A 20,653-nucleotide genomic window follows, 5' to 3' on the forward strand; every position below is an offset into this window, starting at 1 on the left:
AGGCTAATACACCCAATATTTCCAATTCAGGGGATTATTTCTGTGAGCACTAAATCAAAGACAGATCTTCCATTGATGTCACTAGATAAGGTGATAAGGCCCCAAAAGACTTATGCAAATACAGTGCTGTAAAAATACCAAGAAAGATCTATGTTGAAGCAGTCAGTAATTTATGGCTGATTGTGGATCATAGTTTTGGATCATAGATTAATAGTTTCATATGTCTTATTATGTAATTCTTGATATAAAATCTAGCAACCCCCACAGAAATCCTCAGGTAATTTCAGTCAGGTGATTTCAGTGTCAGAAATGCTGAGAAAATAATGGAAATTTTGGAGAAAAAGGAATGAATCCAGAGGCTGATAGGGTTGGCTTGCGTAGAAAAGTGAGTTTTTTTTCTTTCTGAGAAAAGATTAATGAATGAGAAGAGCTACAAACTTTTTGAAGAACTAGAATGATAAAGAGGACAAAGTGTGGCACATGGACTCTAAACTACAGCAATGAGTGGAATTGAGGTAAAGCTTCTTAAGACTGACAGCCAGATGCTAAAATGCTACTGGCACTAACCCATGCCATAGCTATACCTATGATTTACATAACCAGAGAGGCCGGTTAATTTAAGAAAAACAAACAACGCAGGCTGTTTTATGTTCACAAATCATCTTTTCTATCATCACAGCCACTGATCAATGCTGTTTAGTAAGCTTGGTTGTTTAAAAATTGAAGTGTATGGCATAAGGCATCATTTTCCTTAGCAAGAGTTCCTTGTTTCATCTCTTGTATTCTAGGACCTGGTGCAGTGAAACAGCAGAAATTTGCTAAGGCAGAAATAGCTTCTAGAGCACGTTAATGCAGTAAAGAAGATAGAGACGGGGATGAGTACTTCATGTATATTGCCAGACTTAATGGTCAGAATATCAGGCCATGAGATTCCAAAGTGCTTTCTGTTGCTGGGACAAGTTGTAGCTCTTGAAACTGCCAATGAGCAACATGATTGATCTAAAGGATCCTTTAAAGATCATCTAAAGGATGATCTAAAATACTTCTTTCATGCCATCTTGTAACGACACGGATTACAAAGATTTTGGAAAGTTGTTCTTCTGCCTTGAATCATTCAAAACGAATTGAAGCAGAGAGTTTCAATCTCTCTGTCATGAAATGATGTCATCAAAAGGATTCTGAAATCCTGGAATACTTGCTACTTGGTCTGAGCCTCATAACATCATAAACATTTGCAATTACTGCTCAGTATGTATATGCCCAAGTAACCCAAGAATGGGTACTTTAGCTTTGTGACCTGACCCAGAATAAAATTTTAGTAGAAACTGCATCAAATTGGTTAAAAGTACTTTTTAAAGTGTTCTTAATATTTTACTGCATCCAAATTATTTATAGGTGTATTTCATAGATTTTACAAGCTAAAATAAATTACCCCAAAGAACCTTTTCTTAAAAAAAGAAACAAAAGAAAACAAATGTATTTATCTCCTTAAGTGTTTAGGTTGTAAAGTCACTTTTTTGCTTGCACCTTTGCCTATAATAGGCATTTAAACATTTAAAAAAAAAATCACATTAATCTAGGTATAAACTATTCCAGTGATTACACTGCAACATTATTAATTTATGTTAAATGATTTAAGAATGTAATTTCTTTAAAGGGAATTTAAAAAAATGGCATTCTTACTTGATAGAAAATCTACTATGGCCCAGCTATTATGGCTTATCAGGAAAAGATGAACTACCAGTTTTAAGGAATCATAGGATTTTGAGTGCTTTTCTTAGGACAGTATTTATGAACCTCAATTAAAAATAAGAAAAGCAAAATTTGTTAGATCTTCTGCAAGGGATATTTATGCTGTAGGTAATATTTGTAAGTTTATTTTATTCTTTGTATATCTTTTGTTACAAAGTTCTTACACTTACATTCTTACATTTGCTATTGTAAATAATTTTTTTAAAAAAGTGAATACAGCCAAGTCCATAACAGCTTAAGAAATTAAACTCTTTTTATTCCAGTGGTTGGAAACCAAGGTTTCTATGCAATATTTGATGTTTCTGATAGAGATTAAAGAAGACTTTATGAAAGAATGTTGAGAGAAAACTTTGATTGTGGTGGAGACATCTCCTTATTCTGCTCGCGAATTTATCCAGCCAGGATAAATTTATCCAGGATAAATTTAATCTGCTCAGCCAATTTATCCAGCCAGGTATGAGTTACAGCAAAAACTGATACATTGAAGGTGAATTACTACTCCTGTTAATATCTTGTGTCCAACAAAAGAGTATGAAAATACAGTAGGCTCAAATGCTGTTTAAAAAGTGACTGAGCTACATCAGGTTGATATTGAACTGGTTTGTATGACTTCAAGTGATCCACTTAGGTACTGAGAGTCTTTCTTTGATCTAAAGTATACCCTGTCATGCAGTTACATAAACACAAATACATAATAACTACTATTTTAAAGAGTATTATGAAGCATGTCATGCTATATACACTTGCTCCAATTGTCTGCAACATCAGAATTTTATTCCCTACCAGCCTCATACGGGTTGCTTTATAAAAGTAAGGTGGAGATCTGTGAATGCTTCTTATCAGCCCTTCCAAAGTGGAAAAATTCAGCAGAGCTTTATACAATGAAAGTACTTTAAACTTATATTTTGTTCAGTCATATTTAAAGATTTTTTCCATCTGCAAAATTGGACATAATATTTCTGACTTTGAAATCTCTGGGTACAAAATTTCAATATAAAATCTTTTCATTACCCTTGAAAATTAGTCCTCAAGTATCTAGCTGCTGTGTCTTGGCAATGACTCCTTAAGAAGTCTTTGTGTTAACCTGTTTTAGACAGAAATATCAGAAAGCTTATTTTAATTAAAATATATTTTGTCACTTATTTATAGATTTTCTTTTTTCTCAGTTTAATTAAAACTTCTAGTATCTTACAAGACACCTAAAATAATATCAAGATTTCTGGTTTTGCATTTTCTATTTAATTCTCAATAGAAAAAAAAAAGCGTTAATGCTATTTACTTGTATAGTTACTTAGTATGATAGGTTACATAAAGCACGTGCCTGCATGTTTAAGCTTAACCTCTGCTTCTCATTTAACAAAGACTACTACTATATTGTAGCCTGTTCATTCTGAGTAATAATATGCTTCCTGCTTAACCACTGGTTAAAGGCCTGTATGCACAAACATGGATGATTAACTGAGCACCCAGCAATTACTCGGTGGGTAATACGAAGATGATTTGTGAAAATTGGAATTGCTTGTCCTTGTTGTTGTGTAGTCTGCATAGCTCTTACTGACATTTGGAGGTTTGGGAAGTTGTTTGATTTTGTGTGGACGGCCTTGTCACAGTGAGCTTACATCAACCTGCTGGAATTGATGCTGTTAAGCTTTACTTCAAAATGAGTTAAGCATTATTGTCACTCACATATCTTGTCTCATCAAAACAAACAATAAATGAATTCTAAATGCCTTCAGGACTGAGATTTAATGTCTCACAAAAGGGGACATTGAAATTTCTTGATGCCATCTCACTAAAATAAAACAGCTGACCTTGAGGAGAACAGCAAAGAGACAAGATTAATTCTCTTTTACTTTTTACCCAGTCCATTCAAAATTAGATCTCTTTGCAGATTGCAGGCACTATTCCAATTATCTGTTGGGTGTTTTTTGTAAAGCCTTTCTTTGTATGTTTGATGATAGTCCTGCTCTGACCTTTTTTTTTTTTTTTGGTCACGCTGGGTGAAATGTTGTGCCATTCATCCAAACCAGAAAATATAAGTTGTATGTTACTTATTTAGCTGATGATGATTGTTGATTTTCCAAGGCCATTTATTTTAGGACTGACCCTTAGGTTTACTACAATGTACTCAGAAGAAACTTTGTTTGACTGCTGTCAAGTAAAATCAGAAGCTCCTCAACTGAAATCCTAAAAAAAATAATAAATGAGATGATAGATGATGGAATGTACTAATTTGCTACTGGCAGTAATGGACATTGTGTTATAAGATGGAAAAGGAACTTTTGGGTTATCTATTTCAGTTCTTGGTTGACTAAGACACTAGAGCAGTTTTTTCCTGAAGGACTGTATCCCATGGAAAGGACCCATGCTGGAGCAGTTCGTGAAGAACTACAGTCCATAGTGAGGACCCATGTTGGAGTAGGTCATGAAGGACTGTCTCCTGTGAGAGGGACCCCATGCTGGAGCAGGAGAAGGAGGAAGGAGCAGCAGAGAGTAAGGGTAATGGACTGGTCACAACCCACATTCTCCATCCCCCTGCATCACTCAGGGGAAGAAGGTAAAAGAGGTAGGAGTGAAGATCACTCTAGGAAGTGTGTGTGTGTGAGAAGATGTTTTTAGTTTTTTTCTTATTTCTCACTATCCTACTCTGTTATTGACTGGCAATAGATTAAATTAATTTTCCCAAGTTGAGTCTGTTTTGCCCATGACAGTAATCGGTGAGTGATCTCCCTGTCCTTATCTCAACCCACGAGCTTTTCCATCATGATTCCTCCCCCTGCCCTATTGAGAAAGGGGAGGCTTGGTGGGCACCAGAAGGCCAGCCAAGGTCAACCCACCACTTTAAGATAGTGCTTGTTTGTCTTTTGTTTTTTCCCCAATGTCTTTATAAACAGCAAACATATCCCTCTCAGCATTTTTTCCTTAAACTAGACTAAACAAATAAGATTTTTCTAGCATTCTCTCTTAAAATAGAGAGTTCATAATCCTGCCTTTCCCCTTCAGATTGCTCCAGGTGGAATTGCTGGGTGAATATAGCTGTGCCATGCAGTTATACTCTAATGGCACTAGTATTTCCATGTCCTCACCAGAAACCTCTCTCCTGATGCAGTCCTAAGATTGGCAGTATCTTGTCTGCTGTGTTTTGGCCTCAAGCAAATTCTTCCAGCCATGTTATGACCTCCTGAAAATGGATGTTTGTGGCAATAATACTTACAAATCCTTAAAGGACAACTTTCTACAGAAATACACTTGAAAAAAGACAGCATTGATCGAGAAAACAATTTCTTTGCCTTGCCATTTTCTGTATTCCCTATGCTGTTATTCAAACTTCATGTCTGAATGAGACCTCTCTCCTTCCCACTCTCCACATCCTGCAGAGAAAGGGGTGTTCTGTGTTATAATCTGTCAATAATAACAAAAAAAGAGTATGTGGATTCATAACTCTAGCATTATTACTTTTTGTACATTTAGGAATTGATCTGATCAGCTCCCAAATGCCTTAGCTCCAGTTGACTCTAGGAACTCAGTGGGGACTGTATTTCTTCTTTTCTGTAGTTTATGGTGCTCAGTTCTGCGGTGTACTTGGCTGTTCCATCAAGAGAGGCCATGAGCTAGAGAAGGACAATTTATGTTTAAACAAAAACACCATTGATAGTAAGCATGTGGCCAAGAAGAAAAATAAAAAAAAAAAAAAGAAAAGCAAATGCAATATAAATAGATGAACTAGAATAGAAATCAGTATCGAAGGCATTCTGATTAGATAAAAGCTGATGAGCTGTGAAGACAAATCGTTTAATTTGCTTCTATTTTTAGGAATATATTCCAAACAAACACAGTGATTAGACAAAAGATCCTCTATACAGAGAAATGACAAATAAACAAGAGATCCACATTTTACTTTTGAATCCACATAAAAATCCCTGCTGCAGAAATACAGATTGTTCTAAGGATTATTTAAATTTATATGCCAATACTTGGATATAATTTATTATGGGAAATATAAAAATAATAGAAATCTTCTCCTAGTGCTCATATGCATCAAACATCTAAAAATTGGGAAGAATTGTTCCTCTGATATTTAAATTGACTCACTCTTTCAGGGACTTTGCATCTTATTTTGGGATTAAAAGATTTAACTACATACAACTAATATTTGGATTTGCTGGCTGGAAACGGATGTTGCTATTGAAGCTATTTCCAGCTGTGAGTATTTTAAAATCAGGATATGCAATGAAGTAAATTTCATACTTATGAAATCACATGGATGAAGTTTAAGCTATTTAACTGCTAATATTTTGTTTTTCTATTTCTTATAGTATGAAGTCCAGATACACACTTGGCCTGTTCTTTTTCATAAATTTAAACAATAATTCAACACAAATTAAGCAGTATGTATGTTTATTAAAATTTGTATCTCTTTGGAGCTCTTCAGTTTGAGCAGGTTGCATGCTTCAAGCAAAATTATTGAGAAATCCAACCATGAATTTCTTCTTTCTGATGTCTGCACACTCAGCACTGGCAACACACACATACATCTTGGATAAATTTGTAATTTCACCACCACATTATAAGCTTATCTACTTGAATGAAACTGAAGTGAATGAAGGGTGATTGAGGACATAATTTTAATGGATCAGCCAAGATAAACAGTAAACTGAAACTGCATCTGTGTTATGGCACTGGGCTGAATGCCATAATACGATTTATGCACCTGCTGAGCAGTTGGAAAACTATTTCCATATTAGAGGGAGAAATGCATTCTAGCTGCAAGGGTTCAGAGAAGTCTGGACTATCAAAACCTTAGCGGTTCACCGGCCTTGTACCACACAGTACCACACCGTGGTACCCGTGGCACCGCAGACCTTCCCTGACGTGCTGGGTCTGGGCAGGGTGAGCCGCAGAAGGTCAGAGGACTTGGACAGCCAGGAAGTTAGATGGAGGAGCTTTGACATCTGCTCTAGCCTGAAGGAAAGAAAGTCTCTGTGGAGAAACACAATTAGCTCTACACCTATGGCTTAGAGGAGGTAGCTGAGTTCTGTCCCCTGGGACTGTAATAATTCCCCTCCATAAAACCCAATTTACTTCAGGTTTGAAAAAGGGAAACACATTGCCTTCTGGATGATTTTGATGGGACATGTGTGTAAGTGGGGTTTGTATATTGAAATGAAGGCAGCAGTATACAGACAGAGTCAATTTTAGTTCTCAGTGTTGGAGGATATAAGATACAAAATCATTATTACATTATTACAAACTCTGCAGTTTTCCACTTGTGGTATTTTGTGATTTATTATGCACATTAATTAAACAGTGGGACAAGCTCACCAGCTACATGGTGCCTAAATGTGTGTTCTATAAGATAAAGCCACATCAGGAAGAAAGGAACAGAAAATATTTTTTTGTGAAGTACTGTGAATCTGTTAGACACAGAAAATTCAACAATAAAACTTAACAATAAATTCATTAACTCTAGGAAAGCATTATATATAATTGGTTCTGCCATTGGGTAAGCTCTGATAACTTGAAGTTTATCTTTGTCTCTGTATTCTGAAGCGATGTAAAACATACACACTTACCAATGCCTGAATTTGAAGATACCATATATTTTGTAATCTCCTTATTCAAAAGGAAAGTGGTAGTAATGTTGTTGTATTTTGGTCTTTGTTCTTTTTCCTCCAGCTTCTAAGTCTGCCAAAAGATAGAGAAGTGATCCATTTGCTTTTGTTCAGCAGTAACAATTTTTACTCCTTCTCTCACTGGTTTGCAGGATGCTAAAGATAGATTTTCTTTTAGTTTACATGCATAGGTGTAAAGAGCTGCACAATGCCAAGATCCTGCTCTTTTATTCTACCTATAGGGGAGACAGTAGCCCTAATCTTCCCCCAAAACAGCTGAGTAGGAATATGTTAAGCAGAAGTGAATTGCCAGAGAAATAGGTGTCTGTGGTCTATGGATAGATGATTAAATAGATACATTTTCCTACCCTCCATGCACAAGGAAAAAGTAGCAGTACAAGAGTGACTATTCCAGTAGGTCTGGTAATAGCTGTATAGCAGCCTGTGAGGGTGACTTTTCCAGGCATATTTGCCATGTCCAGTTTCTATATTCCCACATGGTGGAGGAGGCAGAATAGCCATCTGGATCCATTTGTTTTAGGACTCCACTATAACCTATAAAGAGTGAGAATGTGTTGCCAAATATTCTGAATATCCTTGCAATTTTCCTCTGTTGTAGGGTAAATATACTCATGGAACTGAACATATATATATTTTAAGGGAGACTGAAATTGTTAATGTATATTGAATCTATTTGCTGCCTCCCATTATAAAATACATGAAAACGTTAAATTTTATTGGCATATAATAAATCTGTTTACTGATGTCCTTTACTGAAACAATAAAGGGAGAATTTCCTTTGTACATATTTAATCAGTTTAAGTTTATTACTGCTATGTCAGTGAAAAATCAATGCAGGACCCAAAACTTATAATCACCAAGTAATTTTAGTTTGAAGATTTTTCCAAACATCCCGTTTCCATCCCATCTTATTAAAAGAGAATCTTGTATTTTGCTGTTCCGTAGGGATTCTCTTTTGTTGAGGAGTTTCTCTCATTTCTTCTTTCAAACCATATTTTTGTGATATTTTACAATGCAAAAAGGAAAAGTTAGCTATAGATCACTTATTTTCCTATCTACAAATAATAAAACTACATAAGATTTAGAACAGCAGCTGGTGTCTGTTAAAGAGAAATACCATCAATTTCTATTAAGTTTTCAGTGATATGTAATGTGTACTTAATTTTCTTCCAACATATTCTGTTAAATCTTTGAGGACTTTGAATCAAATTACTTTGCAGCAGGTGTTAGATTAATATATTTGAGATTTTGTATTAGATCACTGTTTAATGGTGTTTTCTTAAACAATAAATGAATGTACTTGATAACAAGTATGACAACTGTTTCATTCTCGTAATTGCTTCTTGTTAGTAAGGTGATGCTATCATGGAGCAATATGTACCTGCTGCCTGTGGTTTAGACTTTCGAGGAAGATACTGCATTTAAAAGAAATTAGTGAGAAACTGTTGAGGAAGAGGAGGCAAAGAAAGCAAAGAGAAGGGATGCAGAAGAGTGATTAATTATGGAAAACTGTGCTTGAATAGCATTCATCCTGAAGCCAATGGGAGCTGTCTAACCTTTATTATTTCTATCAAAACACTTAAATCTCTGATGAAGTCAAATTATGCTTGCAATGATATGCTCAGCAGCCTTAATAGATTGCTATATGAGTTGTGTGGTCCTTCCCAAAATAGTAATGTAATTTGCTTTTGGGATAGTATGTGTGCTAGCTACAATTCATGGATAGTACCTAGTGTCTTGTGGCTTTGGACTATACTAATTTCCATAGTTTACAATAAAAACTTGCTCATTAATTAATTCATACTCCTAGTTTCTTAGAGGAAGAAAAAAACCAGGAGAATCTTGCTGCTAAGTCATGATAAAAGCAGTTTCTTGTGAAATACTCCTGAGTATATGCTCTTTATGGCTTTTCTTGCCAGTGGGTTCAGATATATGCTGCAGTGGCAGGATAGTATTGTAAGTTATATGGCTGTGTGTGCCCATACTTTTCATTTCATTAGGTTAAATACTAGCAGCAAAGAACCATTGCTGGCATAGGCTAACCTTGCAAGCAAAAACTTACAAACTGAAGCAAGCTTGCAAGGTCTGGGCTGCTAACCTTATCCCTGAGGTTTTGCCTTTGGTATTTTACCAAGAAGGGAAAAAAAAAGTTAGCTTGAGCATATCAACCCATGTTGCAGCCATTATGTAGTGCAGACTTCCAAAATTGCTAATATATCTTAACCTTGCCTCCTTACATTGTTTCTTCAGTCTCCCTATGTCTGTGAGCAGGAAAATTAAGGAACATTTTCCTTGGGTAGTGATAGGCTAAGGAGTTAACACATATGGCAACTCAGCTTCTGTGCATTGGAATTACAACATTTCTGTTTTCACCTGTTTCTTTCTTCAGGTACAGAACATGTCTTTGAGAGTGAAATAATTCCATTTCAGATTTAGTAGGTTCAGTGATATAAGGATAGCTAAAAATATTTTAAAAGCTATTATAGTATATAAAATTCTGACCATTTACATCTAATCTGAAGCAGCAATGTAGATTATAATGGCATTTTCTTTCCATTTATTCTTATGGTCTCTAAGCCTTTAATTATACTGAATATTGTCCAGTTCCGTCCACAGCCTCAGTGAAATTAGCAGCACTGCTTCCAGAATAAGGCATCATAAATATGACTGAGAATAGTCATTGTTGTGGGTTAACCTTGGTTGGCAGCTGAGCATCACACAGATGGCCAATGCAGACTGAGCAAGCAGCTGTGGTGCTCAGCTGCCGACCAAGATTAATGCATAACAGTCAAATTGTGAGTCCTCTCTATCAAGTCACCTGAAAGAAGAACTTTTTTGCCCTCAGCAGTGACAAACCTTTGAGTAGATCAAACAGGAGATAGTTCATGCAGTAGCCCTTGGGCCAGCCTGGACAGGATCAGATGTGAGAAATGTGCTCTGCACCGCAGTCAGGGAGCATGACTCTACCTGGAGCCTCTGGCAGAAAGCACCAAGAGAGACTTGAAGTTGACATCTAGGAATCTAGGGTTTTGGAGCTAGGGATATAGAGGATCTAAGTTCTTCTACACCCCAAATGAAAAAGAGGTATTAGCAGCATATGAGGCGGATTGAGCCACTTCAGAAGTAGTTGGTATGGAAGTGCAGCTTGGCACCGCAATTGCCTGTGCTGTGCTGAATGTTCAAAGGAAGGGTCCCCATTGCACATCATGTAACCAACTAACCAACACGATGTGGAGTAAGTGGGTAGCACTGATCACACAATGGGTCCAACAGAGTGACTGCCCTGGAATCCTGAAAAAGATCATGGACTGGCCAGAAGGCAGAGATTTCAAAGCATCGTCTGAGGGGGTGACCTGTGCTGAGGAAGACCCACTGTATAAAAAATCGCCAGAGAATGAAAAGCAATATGTTCTGTTTACTGATGGATCCATTGGAGGTGGGAAGCTGCTTTGTGGAGTCCCACATGACAAGTTGCCAAAAATGTCAAAGGAAAAGGTGAATCAAGTCAGTTTGCAGAAGTGAAAGCCATGCAGCTGGCCCTGGAGATTACCAAACAAGAAAAGTGGCCAGTACTTTGTCTCTATACTGACTCACAGATCATGGCAAATGCCCAGCAGGGGTGGCTACATCAATGGAAATGGACCAACTGGCAATGCAGAGGTAAACCCATCAGGTCTGCTGTATTATGGCAGGACATTGCTGCTGGGTAGAGAACCTTGTTGTAAAGGTACATCATGTAGATGCTTGTGTGCCTAAGAGCTGTGCCACTGAAGAACATTGAAACAATAAGCAAGTATAGTGGCATGCCAGAATCAAAGTGGCTCAGGTGGACCTGGACTGGGAACATAAGGGTGTGCTATTCATAGCTCAGTGGGCCCATATAACATTGGGACACCTAGAGAGCGATGTAACGTACATATGGGTTTATGGTCGAGGGACCTGACAACCTAAGCCATTGCACAAGTTATGCATGAATGCAAAATGTGGCATAATCAAGCAAGCCAAGTGACTAAAGCCTATCTGGTATAGAGGATAGTGGCTACACATCTATATGGGGAGGCCTGGCAGATTGATTATATCACACTGCCACAAACGCACCAAGACAAGCATCACATGTATATCATAGTGGAGGTGACCATCGGATCTCTGGAAACACCCTGTAGCCCATACCACCATCCAAAACAGCATCTTGTGTCTTGAAAAACAAGTTCTGTGGTGGCATGGCATCCCAGAAAAGGTCAAGTCAACAAACGAAACTTATTTCTGAAACAACCTCACAAGCACCTGGGCCAAGAAACATAGCATTTATTGTGTGCACCGCACTTCATTATTGCACACCAGCCTTCAGAAAGATTGAATAATACAATGGACTGTTAAAGACTACGCTGAAAGTGATGGGTGCTGGGACATACAAGCACTAGGCTGCAAATTTAGCAGAAGCTGCTTGGCTCGTTAATACCAGAGGATCAAATAACTGACCTGGCCCTGACCAAGAAAACTCCTTTCGTACTGTAGAATGAGATAAGTTCCCCATAGTGTGTGTAGGGAAATGGCTGGGAAAGACAGCATGGGTTGCTCCTCCCTTCAGAAAAGGCAAATCCACTTATGAGATTGCTTTCACTCAGGGGCCTGGGTATATTTGGTGGATAATGTGGGAGGATGGGGAAATCCGGTGTGTACCTCAAGGAGATCTAACCTTGGGAGAAAATAACCCATGATTTGAGTCATATGTTGTAGGAAGTACTACAACAGGAATCACCTGAATCAATGGAGGACAAGCCTTGCAAGAAGCTGTGCAAGTGCCACACTGACCTGAGCTGGCTTTGGTGCCCAGTAACTCAACACAATATGCCATATCTCCTGTCCTCAGTGACCACCGTAACAGATAGGACCCAAGTCATGGATCAAATTAACTCAGTGGACATTTTATGGATATGGCCCATGGCATAAGTGAATTATATCTGTGTATACATCAAAAGACAGGAAAGGGATGGGTTAGTGAGGATGTATGGGATATGTTGAATTGCATGACTTGACCATGACAAAAATGGTATGGAATTAGGGGTGGAGATTGTACTGGGTCTGGCTGGGATGTAGTTAATTTTCTTCACAGCAGCCCATATGGTGCTGTTTTGGATTTGTGACTGTGTTGATAACACAACAATGTTTTGGCTATTGCTGAGCAGTACTTGTACAGCGTCAAGGCATTCTCTTTTTCTCCAACTCTGCTCCCCCATCAAGCAGGCTGGGGGTGTGCAAGAAGTTAGGAGGGGATTCAACCAGGACAGATGATCCAAACTGACCAAAGGGATTATTATCCATACCATATGGATATTCCATGCCATATAACACCATGGTCAGCAATAAAAACTGAACAAAGGGTGATTTTCAGGAAGACAGATATTTATCTGAGAATGGCTGAGCATTGGACTGCTTGTGGAAGGTGGTGAGTGATTGTCTTTGCCTATTTTTTTTTCCTTTTTTCCTTCCTCTTTCCTTCACTTATTAATCACTCTTTATATCAGCCCAGGACTTTTCTTGCTTTTGCTCTTCCTGTTCTCTGCCCCTATTCTCTCTGGGGGCAGGGGCAGTGAGCAAGTGACTGTGTGGTGCTTAGATGCCACCTGAGGTTAACCTGCAACAGTCATATTTGCAGTCTGACTCTATGAAGTACATATTAGATTCTGATAAAGGAAAGGGGAAACGAAATACCTGTATTTTGTGTCCTATAAGAGGAAAGATCCTAAACATTCTAAAAAGTAATGATTACTTTAAAATAGCATAAATATTCTGCAGATGTACTTCACAATATTCATAGGTAGACATTGTCACACTGTATGAGTTCCTTGGGAAAGGGTTAGTATTGCCAGGAGTGTTAAAGATGAAGGTACTATCCTGCTTAGGGAACAAACATGAAACTAAACACAGGGATATCTTCAAGGCACTACTGGGATATTTGTGGTGACGTCAGCTCTTGATGTCTGCTTTACTGAAAATAAAGAAGAATATGTTTTCAGAATAATATAAACCTCTTCTACCTTATGGCTTCTTGTTCTTCCCCCTCTTAGCTCTCCTTCAGGAGCTCTGGAGGCCTGTTCTTATACTGCTTTCTAACTGGGTATAATTGCTCCTCAGCCAGTGTGCTGGGATAATGGAGCAATTACCCTTTGCCTCACTCAAGCTGACTCCTTTGAAGATCTGTCCAGTAGACCCTGGTCAAACTAAAGGGGGGAGAGGGAGTGGGGCAGGAAACAGAAACAAAAATAAAATTGCGGAGGCAATACTGTACTACTCAACGAGGTTACTGTAGAGAAGAAAAGCCATGAACGTCTGTGAGTTGTTTGGAAAGCAGTTGTTTTGGCTGAGTTTATCACAGGCTGCTGGTGGCAGGGAAGAGGTGACTTGAGAAGGAGGACTCTGTAATCTCCTTGAGTAATCCTTGAGTAATCCTTGAGTAAATCTCACAGGGCCCACTCAGATTCATTTAGCACAGCAGGCAGCTGCAACTGAGGGAGAGGTGTGGGGAGCGTGCTCACTTATTCACTGCCGGTAGTTGGGTTATTAGGGTCATCCAGCTCATCTGAAATGTAGGAGGCTGGTTTCAATCCCTCTTTGGCCTCTCTTGAAGTAGAGATTGAGGCCAAGTGTTTTTGCAGTCCAACAGAAGGCAGCAGACACTAGGATATTGGCCATTTTGAGGTGCATAACTATTTTTTCTGTTTATGTGGATCGAAAATAGTTAACTGTAAGAAAGAATGTGGGATCCTGAATGGAGGAAGATTCTGCTTTGACCAGATGTTGGTATGTGTCCCAATATGCGTGCCCTGTGTCCAGGTCAACGAAACAAATGCTTTTACCCCTTGATTTTGCATTTATCTTCTAAGTAGGTATCACCTGATTTTTGCCAATATTGTCATAATTCATAGAAATTATAAGAGAAAGCAAAAAGGTTTGGCTCCTCTGTCATGAAAAAAAAAAAAAAGGCTGTAAGATATATAACTCCTCTTTAGATATACAGTGGGAAGAGAAAGAGGAATGTAAACAGGGGGTACAGTTACGTAAGCCAAAGGACAATAATGTTGTGTAACAAATACTGGCCTATGTAAATTTAGACTAAATTAGAAAAAGGTTCTTAATCATTAGAATTTGTTCTGGGTCAGTCTTTTAATGGGAGTAACTGGGGAGAAACTATAACAACTTTTCAATCATACTTATTCCATTTATGGAACAGATTACTGCATCCTGGTTCCCTGTGCTTGCAGGAGTTAAACTGTGCATGAAGTGGCCTTTCCATTTGCTGTACTGGAACACTGAGTAACTAGCATGACTGCATCCTCCTTCAGGATGGATGTTGATGTTAGGAGTTAGATATTTCACCTAAATATCTCTGAGATAAACAGAACATTGCAAGTATCCACCGGATGGTTTATGCATGAGTTAAATATCCATAGGATGCATTAACTATCAAGTAAATATGAGACAAAATAAAATAAATTCTAGCATATTAAAAAGTGAAACTGAAACCATAAATTTTAGCAATATCTTTGAATTAGCTATTTAGCCTATGATATGGGTCAGTAACTGAATGTTTACAATCCTTACTTAGGTCACAGTTTAGCTATGATTACGAGAGTAACAGTATACTTTTGCTTACCATTTCAGTTGGTGGAATTAACCTTTAATTAACCTCTCAGCTGATGCTGTCAAATTTTGGTACTAAAGGATTAGTTTTAATTATCCCAGCTGTTTCTTCTAATTCCTTTAAAAAATACGTATAAATGTGTGTATATATATATTTATGGTTTTGTTTCAGAGAATGGTAGATAATTTTTAAGAGATCCTTTTGGAGCTGATGCAGCCTTCTGTGTTAGAGAAGGGCCCCTCAGGGAATTTTGGTATTCAGAAATGCCTTTGAATCCTTGGAAGCTCCAAAGTAAAACAGAAACATGAGTAAATAAAGAGTAATTTTATGGAAAAAAAAATGCTAAATAGTAAACACCTTTTCTGGGAGATGTCAAAACTGGTTTGATTAATTCACTTTAGTAAAACTCTAGACATATCTCTGCACAATGTTATGTTTTCTGAGAACTGATCTGAGTTCTGAAACAGAATATAAAGACCTATAAAGAAAACAGTGTAGTGTAGCTAGCTACAGGAGTGAGTTATATCAATTTCTGTAATAATGTGGTATCTACTCCAACATTTCTAGCCAGCTTGGCCACATCTTTTACAGTCCATCTGCAAAGACACAGTGGGACTGGTGCTTCAGGGCAGTGACAGACTTGCTGCACATGTCCGAAATGATGGCACTGCATGGGGGATAAGAGTGTATGACACGAGGACTTCCCTGAGTTGCCACAGAAACTAGAGCACGTTCCCACAGCATGAAAAATTCGTACAGCCTATTCCCAGCTGCCTTCCTTCCTGAGGATAAATCAGAGAATATGGTGGATGAATTGTAAGCTGTAATAATGATCTAGGCAGTGTGAGTGGGGAGGAAGCCTTTTTCTTTTACTTGTGGGAGTGATTTTTCATTAATATTTTTTAAAGTGTTTTAGATTGTGGCTTTATTGCATGCTGTTTACTGTAAATACCTGATACCCAGCATTATACACAAAAGTTGTGCTGATCCGATCAAATTATTATATACATCATCGGTATTATTTTATCTTTTTGATTCAATAAACATAACCCTTATAGTCAGAAAGAACTGAAGAAAACACTGAAGCTTTCAATTTTCGAGGAAAAGACACTTTGGTACTAAAGGAGCAAGACTGATGGAGAGAAACTTGTTTGTATTTCTGTTTCTCCAAAGCAATAAACACAGAAAAATTAGTTTTGCGAGAAATTCGTAGACCAAATATATAATTCAAACTGCATTTTCCTCTGACACCCCCATATAGTTAACATACACTCATTTACATTCCTGGCTGCAGGTTGTGTGGTCAGATTCTTGTCCAGTGCATGCTCAGCCTGATTCACAGCATCATAGTCAATAGGAAGTTTGCTACTGGCACTAACAGGAGAAGCATTTCAGCCTTTATTGCTTTTATATGTGGGATCTGAAAAAGAATTTGTGAACCATGGCCATCTGCTAAGTGTCTAAGCAGTGTCCTGCAATATCTGAAATTTACTTATTCTTAGGCAAATGTCAAAATAGATGAGTTTGGAATGTGCTTTCTTCAAATTTTACTGCACTATTATTTGGGAAACTGATGTGAAATAAGAACTAAAGCAAAACCAGCTACCTTGTACTTAACTACTGATTACTACTATAACTACTGATTAATATTGACATTTAGTGTCATTTAGTGACATAAGTTGACATTTAGTGCTAAATTCATATGATGAAGAAGTTACTACTGTGTCTCCGTAAGTTACTTCTTCAGAAGCGTTATCTATTTCTGAAAAAGATTTCTTAAAGTTCTGAGAAAAAAATTAGGTTAGCTGATTTTAGATACATTAAAAATATAATTTAAATATAGGCTGATTTTTAGGCATTTAATTTTGAAACTGTTTTAAGATGTGATATAATTAAACTCAATATAAAATATTGTTTATATTTTCAAATTAAATTAAAATTAAAATTGGGAAATATTAAAAACCCAGACATTTTAAAAATAAAATCTTTCAAATAAAAATGAGCTTACCTGCATTTAAAAAGCAAAAGGGGAGAAAGCAGAAAGTAGAAAAAGTTGTTGTTATTCATTTAGTTCTGTTTTTTAATGTTCCCAGTCCTCACTTGATTTCAATACCTTCATACATAAAGGAATATGCAATTGTTGCAGTTTATTGTGAAAGCCGCATTGAAAACAGAACCTTCAGTTTCAGAGAAAATATTGAATATTACTTCCTGAAATTATTTGTTACTTGAACATTATTGTTGATGAAAGAACTAATGGAATGAGGGAATAATGAGATCAGTAATTCAAACCCAGCTTATTCTACTTATGTCACAACAGTGTCAGAACACTGACAGTACTGACATTTGGAATTTCTGGAATCATGAATATATGATGAGCTGCTGTCTCCTTTAATTAGCACTACAAAGAATGCTACTTAGAAACAATTGTACAAACATTTTAAGAGAAGTTGTCTATGTTACACTGTAATGTTACAACTGCTTGTAAAGGTTAAGCTTAAAAGGGATTATGCACAAGAGCATCTCCTTGGCATCAAAAGAATCTGACACATCTAACAAAGATAGATGGAGATTCCTATCCTTGCCAGTGCTGAGCTTTTCTAAAAAGTTTTGCTACTGTCCTGAAAATTGCAGAATTGGTAGCCATAGAATTGGATAGGATTTGTAAAGTGTAGTTAATTAGTACATTTGCCTCTCAGAAATTTCAGGATACATATTACTGTACCTTATTATGGCCAGCTATATAAGAGCACATAGTGCAACCCAATTGGTACAGTGAAAGAGCTGAAACCCCAACATCTACACTACGTGGATTTTAGGGCATTATTGTGGACCAGTTCTGCTAGGTCTGAGGAGTAGGTGCCCATTAGCAGTTTAATTTCATGTAAAAGGATGAAAGTTTACCCCCTCAAAGACTGCTTTACAGTATGAACTGAAGTGTGGTAGGTGGGGAAGGTCAGGAGAATATCTTCAACAGCATGTTTCTCATCTGAGTGAAAACAATAAGGGAGACACACCTTATAAGTATCATTCAAGGAAGAATCAGAAGACTTCAACAGAAGAGAAGTTAGACTATTAAGCAGCACTGGTTTTGAACATTTGCTGACTGATTCTCAGTCTGTAGTTGTGCTTGTTGTTTTATTTGTTATTTAAACAGAATTGGTAGTTATTACTTTCCTTTGGCTACTTCAGTGCAGATGATAGAGTCAAATGATAGTGCTCACCAAGACACTTCCAATAATTTATCAGCAATCCTGGCTAACCGGGGAGGTCCCAGTTGACTGGAGATTAGCAAATGTGACGCCCATCTACAAGAAAGGCTGGAAGGAGGACCCGGGGAACTACAGGTCTGTCAGCCTGACCTCAGTGCTGGGGAAGTTTATAGAGCAGATCACCTTGAGTGCCATCACATGGCACATACAGGACAACCAGGGGATCAAGCCCAGTCAGAATGGATTTATGAAAGGTGGGTCCTGCTTGACTAACCTGATCTCTAACCTGGGTCACAACAACCCCATGCAACGCTACAGGCTTGGGGAAGAGTGGCTGGAAAGCTGCCCAGCAGAGAAGGACCTGGGAGTGTTGGTTGACAGCCGCCTGAATATGAGCCAGCAGTGTGCCCAGGTGGCCAAGAAGGCCAATAGCATCCTGGCTTGTACCAGAAATCGTGTGGCCAGCAGGACTAGGGAAGTGATCGTGCCCCTGTACTTGGCACTGGTGAGGCCGCACCTCGAATCCTGTGTTCAGTTTTGGGCCCCTCCCTACAAGAGAGACATTGAGGTGCTGGAGCGTGTCCAGAGAAGGGCAACGAAGCTGGTGAAGGGTCTGGAGCAGAAGTCTGATGAGGAGCAGCTGAGGGAACTGGGGTTGTTTAGCCTGGAGAAAAGGAGGCTGAGAGGAGGCCTTATTGCTCTCTACAACTACCTGAAAGGAGGTTGTAGAGAGGTGGGGGTCGGTCTCTTCTCCCAGGTAACAAGTGATAGGACAAGAGGAAATGGCCTCAAGTTGCACCAGGGGAGGTTTAGACTGGATATTAGGAATTTTTACTTCATTGAAAGGGTTATCAAGCATTGGAACAGGCTGCCCAGGGAAGTGGTTGAGTCACCATCCCTGAAGGTATTTAAAAGACCTGTAGACAGTCAGGGACCTGGTTTAGTGGTGAACTTGGCAGTGCTAGGTTAACGGTTGGACTTGATGATCTTAAGGGTCCTTTCCAAACTAAATGATTCTATGGTTCTATGTAAACTGACAAAATTCTCTGATTTACATCATCCTTGGTTTTGACACATTATCTCTGGTGTCTTTGATAAAGTCTGCCTTTCATGAACACTTTCCTATGATCTTCCAGCAACGAACTTCTATTAAACAGAAGAGACAATCAAAACATTTGCTAGGAGATCCTGCACAGAGGTTGTTTACCAAACACTATTTCAAAGTGAATTCATTATCGTACTATTCTGATATAATATCACCATCCCTAATTGCCACATGATTACATGTTTAATGCATAAAATATCAGTCATTGCCAAGGAGCATAACTTGACTGTGCTTTGCAAGAGTAATATACATCACAACTTAGCACAGACAACTACTTCAAAATATTTGGCTGCATACAAAATTTTCAATGGAAGTGGTTGCACAAAAAATAATCTATTAGCCTACTTTATAGATAAGCAGAGAAATTACTTGTGTTATTTATAGTTTTATTTGTTTATTTCTGGTGGCTTGTCAAAGGAGGCTGTTTTGGAACTCTGGGAATGCTCCCATCAAAAATGTAGAGTATCCACTTATCAATCATTACAGAAGAAAACTGTAAATTTCTTAAAATTTCTTGCTCAGATTATCTGAGAGCAAAAGAGGTAAACTGCAATAATACTATGAGTTTAGGACTTTTTAGTAATTTTTTTCTTTTATATAGTTTATCTGTAAGCTTAAATATCTCTGCCATGCAAATTATTTTTTTTATTTTTTTCATATTTCCACTTACAGTCTCAGATTTAACCCACCTACCTTAAACATGTAAATAAAATTGCTTTTAGTTACGTTTAGACTGTATGCTAAACCCAGTTCAAAATCTGAAGTTGTAATCATAACCTTCTTTCTTCATAATGTTAAAACCCCAAATCCAATTTTAAACTGCTGTATCCAAACCTTGAAAGCCCATCATCTGGTCTGAGATGTATCCTCTTCCATGGGTTATTACAGGCTCTTTCTGTTGTGAATTTGATCTACTTCCCTGCCAAGCACATTAACAAGACAACACCTAGTTCTCAACCTCATCAGTACTCACCTGACACCTCACAAATTGTCAAATGCCAGCTCAGGCACTGAAAACCAGAGGTCTCTGTAGAGTTTTAACCTAAACTGAAAATTAGCAGTAAAGTGCCTACCTGTGGCTAAGCAAAAGACATGAAAAATTAATGTTTTATTGAGTGCTAAGAAAGGTTGGCTGAAAGGTTTGCTAGTTCTTCATTCCCCAGCTAAGCTTGAACTTGTGAACCTTCTGATTTAGGATATAGTTCCACGCACCTTTTCACTAGCAGCAAAATTAGACAGAGACCCTTCCCCTTCTTTCTTCTCATGTCACCCCTTCCCTCGTTTTCCCCTTTCCTTCTTTTTCCCCAGT

This window comes from Mycteria americana, chromosome 2 (assembly GCF_035582795.1).
Source record: "Mycteria americana isolate JAX WOST 10 ecotype Jacksonville Zoo and Gardens chromosome 2, USCA_MyAme_1.0, whole genome shotgun sequence".
Taxonomy (NCBI): Eukaryota; Metazoa; Chordata; class Aves; order Ciconiiformes; family Ciconiidae; genus Mycteria; species Mycteria americana.